The sequence below is a fragment of the Cebus imitator genome, unplaced genomic scaffold (genome assembly GCF_001604975.1).
Source record: "Cebus imitator isolate Cc_AM_T3 unplaced genomic scaffold, Cebus_imitator-1.0 Scaffold685, whole genome shotgun sequence".
Lineage (NCBI taxonomy): Eukaryota > Metazoa > Chordata > Mammalia > Primates > Cebidae > Cebus > Cebus imitator.
In genome coordinates, this window is record NW_016108000.1 from 529790 (window position 1) to 536233 (window position 6444).

Here is a 6444-nt window from a genome sequence, read left to right on the forward strand (position 1 = left end):
ATCAAATCCCTGGATGACAAAATAACAGTTAGCCATAATACCTATTACATCTGGAGTGAAAATTACCTTTGTATTGGTGGAAAAAAAAGACACAACAGCATGAACTATTTGTGACTCATGTAAAAGACAAGTTGACGGGGGCCAGGTGCGGTGGCTCACACCTGTAATCCCAGCACTTTGGGAGGCCAAGGGAGGGAGATAACTTGAGGCCAGGGGTTTGAGACCAGCCTGAGGAACATGGTGAAACCCAGTCCCTACTTAAAAAAAATTACCTGGGCTTGGTGGCACATGCCTGCGGTCCCAGCTACACAGGAGGCTGAGGCATGAGAATCACTTTAACCTGAGAGGTGGTGGTTGCAGGGAGCCAAAATCATGCCACTGCACTCCAGCCTGGGCAACAGAGCAAGACCCAAAACAAACAAATGAACAAGAGTTTAAGGGAAACACAAGGGTTGAGGTTTCCTAGAAGTAAAGTCACAGGAAGTAAAGTTTATAAAATTGTCTAAAAATTGTAGCCAAATACCTCTGGAATTAACATTCAACCTGATATATTCCCTATCAGAAGTGGCCAATATCAAGAAATACAAGCTCTTAAAATTACATGATGCAAAGGCCTAGGACCACATGAACATGTGGTATAGTTTGAATGTGTCCCTGCAAAACCTGTATTGAAAACTTAATTCACAGTGCAACAATGTTGAGAGGTGGGACCTAATGGGAGGTGATTAGGCCACAAGGACTCTGTCCTTATGACTTAATTAATGTTATCACAGGAGTGTATTTATTATCACAAGTGAGTCCATTATAAAAAAAAAATTTTGCTCCCCTTTTCTCTCTCTCTCTTTGCTCTTCCACCATGAGATGATTCAGCAACAGGGCCCTTGCAAGATGCTGGCCCCTTGAACTTGTACTTTACAGTCTTCAGAAATGTGAATCAATAAATTTCTGTTCATTATAAATTACCCAGTCTATAGTATTCTGTTATAGCAGCAAAAAAATAGATGAAGACAACGTGTTTCCAGGATGTTTCCATCACTATACAGCGGAGATCAAACACTAACTGGCCAACTCTTATAGGTAGCCAGGATATTGGTAGCATTTGCCATTTTGTCAATTCATAAGAAACACCTTGGAGGACCTTTAAAAAAGAGAGACCAGATAGCCAAGTCAATCCCAAGCAAAAAGAACAAAGCTGGAGGCATCACACTACCTGACTTCAAACCATACTACGAGGCTACAGTAATCAAAACAGCATGGTACTGGTACCAAAACAGAGATATAGACCAATGGAACAGAGTAGAGGCCTTGGAAGCAACACCACACGTCTACAACCATCTGATCTTTGAAAAACCTGACAAAAACAAGCAATGGGGAAAGGATTCCCTGTTTAATAAATGGTGTTGGGAAAACTGGCTAGCAGTGTGCAGAAAGCAGAAACTGGACCCCTTCCTGACACCTTACACTAAAATTAACTCCAGATGGATTGAAGACTTAAACATAAGACCTAACACCATAAAAACCCTAGAAGAAAACCTAGGCAAAACCATCCAGGATGTAGGCATCGGCAAGGGCTTCATGACCAAACCACCAAAAGCATTGGCAACAAAAGCCAAAATAGACAAATGGGATCTAATTTAACTCCAGAGCTCCTGCACAGCAAAAGAAACAATCATTAGAGTGAACCAGCCACCAACAGAATGGGAAAAGCTTTTTGCAATCTACCTATCTGACAAAGGGCTAATATCCAGAATCTACAAAAACTAAAACAGATTTACAAGAAAATAATAAACCCATTCAAAAGTTGGTGAAGGATATGAACAGACACTTTTCAAAAGGAGACATATATGAGGTCAATAAGCATTTGAAAAAATGTTCATCATCGCTGGTCATTAGAGAAATGCAAATCAAAACTACATTGAGATACCATCTCACGCCAGTCAGAATGGCAATCCTTAAAAAATCTGGAGACAATAGATTCTGGAGAGGATATGGAGAAATAGGAATACTTTTATCCTGTTCTTGGGAGTGTAAACTAGTTCAGCCATTGTGAAAGACAGTGTGGTACTTCCTCAAGGACCTAGAAATAGAAATTCCATTTGACCCAGCAATCCCATTACAGGGTATATATCCAAAGGATTATAAATCATTCTACTATAAGGACACATGCACACAAATGTTCATTGCAGTGCAGTTTACAATAGCAAAGACCTGGAACCAACCCAAATGCCCATTGATGATAGACTGGACAGGGAAAATGTGGCACATATACACCATGGAATATTATGCAGCCATCAAAAACGATGAGTTGGTGTCCTTTGTAGGGACATGGATGAACCTGGAAGCCATCATTCTCAGCAAACTGACCCAAGAACAGAAAATCAAACACTACATTTTATCACTCATAGGCGGGTGTTGAACAATGAGAACACATGGACACAGGAAGGGGAGCATCACACAGTGGGGTCTGTTGGGGGAGCTAGGGGAGGGACAGTGGGGGATGGGGAGTTTGGGGAGAGAGAACACGGGGAGAAATGCCAGATATAGGTGATGGGGGGATGGAGGCAGCAAACCATCTTGCCATGTATGTACCCATGCAACAATTCTGCATGATCTGCACATGTACCCCAGAACCTAAAGTACAATTTAAAAAGAAAAAGAAAGAAAGGAAAATAATTTTTTACAAAAATCTCTCTTTGGGGAGCCTGATAAAAAAGCCTGTGTTGGGGCTTAATCTGTATTATAATGAGCATCTTGGGTGAAACACTTTTGTAGGAAAAAGAGTTTGAGGATGGAAAGCAAATATGAATCCCAGTTCTGTTTTCAAAATATCTTCTCTGAGCTCCAGTTTTCTCATCTGTAAAGTGAATATAATTATACCTGCCTTTTCTACCTCACAGAGCTAATAAGAGGATAGCATGAGATAAAGGAAGTAAAAGCCACTTTTCTGAAACTGCTAGCATGAAATGATGATGATGATGATAATGATGATAATGATGACAATGATGATGACAGTGGAGAAAGATGATTTAATAGACCTTTAACATAATTTGTGTAGTCACAGTTGATGAGTGGATAGTTGTCAGTAGTGAGGACCTAGGTTTCAGACAGGTCACATCGTCAAGGCTCTATCTGGCTGGGGTGGGGTAAAGAACAGTGGGGAGCAGCTCTGGAACAGGGGCATGACAAGACAGATCAGGGGTCAGTCTGAGCAGAGTCTCAGATTCAACAAGAAACAGGACTAAAAACTCAAAACCAATGCAATAAGGAAGACTAATCTCACACTTCAATCTGCTGTTGAGTTGAAATTTTTACCCCAGTTCAGGACTGAGCAAGGTAGGCAGAAGTCATTTATCATTTCAGCTAGAAGTGGCTAGGAAGGGCAAAAGATAACAGCTATTAGGATTTGATGAATATTCTCCTTCAAAGCATGTGCTCTCCTTTCCATGACTGTTCACTCAGGAACTTTTGATCTTGATTTGCTTTCCTAAATGTGTTTCCCTACTGAGAAGAGAATAAGCTGATGTGAGTTATCACTCTGCTCAGGAGTGGTATTGCTTACTGAAAATTAATAAATGACAGTTTATAAATTAGTCTCTGGTGGTTCAGTGAATATAAATCAATTCTTCAGAACAGTTCACCCCCAGGGAAGCTGAGACAAAGATGTTTATGAATCTATAAAGCTTAAACGCAAGCTCTCAGGATAGATGGGTTATCCAAAGGGGAAGTAATTAAGTGGCAGTTTAGCCATGGCTTGACCACCTTACTGTACTCAGTGGCAGGCATTGTCCCAGAAGGTCTCAAGAAGACATCCGAGAAATTCATTCAAGATAGAAACATAATGAAAATTTTACTTCAAAATTTATTTTAATAACAATGGTGTATATTCCTCTTTGTGAGTATTGTTTGAAAACTGTTGTGAGGTCATAGACATAAAGAAGAAAACAACAGACATTGGGGCCTACTTGAGGATGGAGGGAGGGAGAAGGGAGTGGATAAAGAAAGCTACATATCAGGTACTATGCTTATTACCTGGGTGACAAAAATCTGTACACTAAACTCCTGTGACATGCAATTTACCTATATAACAAACCTGCACATGTACTCCTGAACCTAAAGTAAAAGTTAAAAAAATTAAAGAAAGAATATGGAGTAAATTGTGTCATGGAAAAAAGAATGGTATTGAGGGCAGTGCCATGTAATAAATACATGACCTTAAGTGTAGGCTTCTTTTATAATAATCCACTTCTAATTTATGTAGTACTACTTTCCATATTGATACCTTTTGTATCTGTCCCCAACCAAATATCATGTTAAATTGTCATTCCCACGTGTTGGAGGAGAGGCCTGGTTGGAGGTGACTGGATCATGGGAGCAGAGTTCCTTCTCAGTGCTGCTGTCATAATATGGAGTGAGAACTTATGAGAACTGTTGTTTAAAAGTGTGTAGCACCTCTCCTCTCTTTCCTCCTGCTCCAGCCATGTAAGATGCACCTGCTTTCCCTTTGCCTTCCACCGTGATTTTAAATTTCCTGAGGCCTCCACAGACATACTTCCATACAGCCTGTGAAACTGTGATCCAATTAAACTTCTTTTCTTTTTAAATTACCCAGTCTCAGGTATTTCTTTATAGCAGTGCAAGAATAGACTAATACAGAAAATTCGTATAAAGGAGTGGTGCATTGCTGCAAAGTGGCCCGAAAACATGGAAGCAGCTTTGGAACTGGGTAATAGGCAGAGGTTGAAACAGTTTGGAGGACTCAGAAAAAGATGGGAAGGTGAGAGAAAGTTTGGAACTTTCTAGAGACTTTTTGAATCATTGTGACCAAAATGCTGACAATGATATTGACAGTGAAGTCCAGACTTAAGAGATCACAGATGGAAATTAGGAGCTTATGGGAACTGAAGCAAAGGTCACTCTTGCTATAATTTAGGAAAGAGCCTGGTTGGATTGGGTTCCTGTCCTAGGGATATGTGGAACTTTGAACTTGAGAGTGATGATTTAGTGTTCTGGTGGAAGAAATTTCTAAGCAGCAAAGAATTCAAGATGTGGCCTGGCTGCTTCTAACAGCATTATCTCATATGTGTGAGCAAATGAGGGAAGCAAAGCATAAGAGTTTGGAAAATTTGCAGCTCTGCCATGTGGTAGAATAGAAAGACCCATTTTCAGAGGATGAATTCAATCCGAGTGCAAAAATTTGCCTAAGTCATGAGGAGTCAATTGCTAATTGACAGGAGTCAGTTGCAAGACAATGAATTGGCAGAAAGCCTCAGAGGCATTTCAGAGACCTCAGCACAGCAGCCCCTCTAATCACAGACCTGGAAGCATAGGAGGGAAGAATATTTTCTTTGGCCAGGTCCAGGGCTCTGCTGCTCTGTGCAGCCTTGGGACACAGTGCCCTGCATCCCAGCTGTTCCAGCTCAAGTTGTGGCTAAAAGGTGCAAAGGTACAGTTCAGGCTGCTGCTTCAGAGGGGGAAAACCACAAGCCTTGGTGGCTTCCATGTGGTGTTAAGCCTGCAGGTACACAGAGTGCAAAACATGAGGCTTGGAAGCCTCCACCTAGATTTCAGAAGATGTATGGAAATACCTGGATGTCCAGGCAAAAGCCTGCTACAGGATGGATACTTCATGAAGAACTTCTACCAGGGCAGTGTCGAGGGGAAATGTGAGGTTGGAGTCCCCACACAGAGTCCCCACTGGGGCAGTGCCTAGTGAAGCTGTGAGAAGAGGGCCACCATCCTTCACATTCTGAAATGGTACATCCACTGACAGCTTGCACTATGCACCTGGAAAAGCTGCAGGCACTCACTGCTGGCCTGTGAAAGCAGCCACAGAGGCTGTATCCTGCAGTGCCAGAGGAGCAGAGCTATTTAAGGCCTTGGGAGCCCACCCCTTGCACCAGTATGCCCTGGATGTGAGATATGGAGTCAAAGGAGATTATTTTGGAGTTTTAAAACTTAATGACTCCCCTGCTGGGTTTTGAACTTGCATGGGGCCTGTACCTTCTTTCTTTTGGCCAGTGTCTCCTTTTTGAGATTTATCTAATGTATTTGTCTAATACCTATACCTCCATTGTATCTTGGAAATAATGAACTTGTTTTTAATTTTATGGGCTCATAGGTGGGAGGGCTTAGCCCTGTCTCAGATGAGACTTTAGATTTTTGAGATAATGCTTGAATGAGTTAAGACTTTGAGGGACTGTTGTGAAGCCATGATTGTATTTTGTTATATGAGAAGGACATGAGATTTGGGAGGAGCGGGGTGGAATAGTATGGCTTGATCTCTGTCCCCACCCAAATCTCCTGTTGAATTGTCATCCTCAATTTTGGAGGTGAAGCCTCGTGTGAGGTGATTGGATCATGGGGGCAGATTTTCCCCTTGGTGTTGCTGTCATGATAGTGAGTGAGTGCTCACAACATCTAGTTGTTTAAAAGTGTGTAGCACCT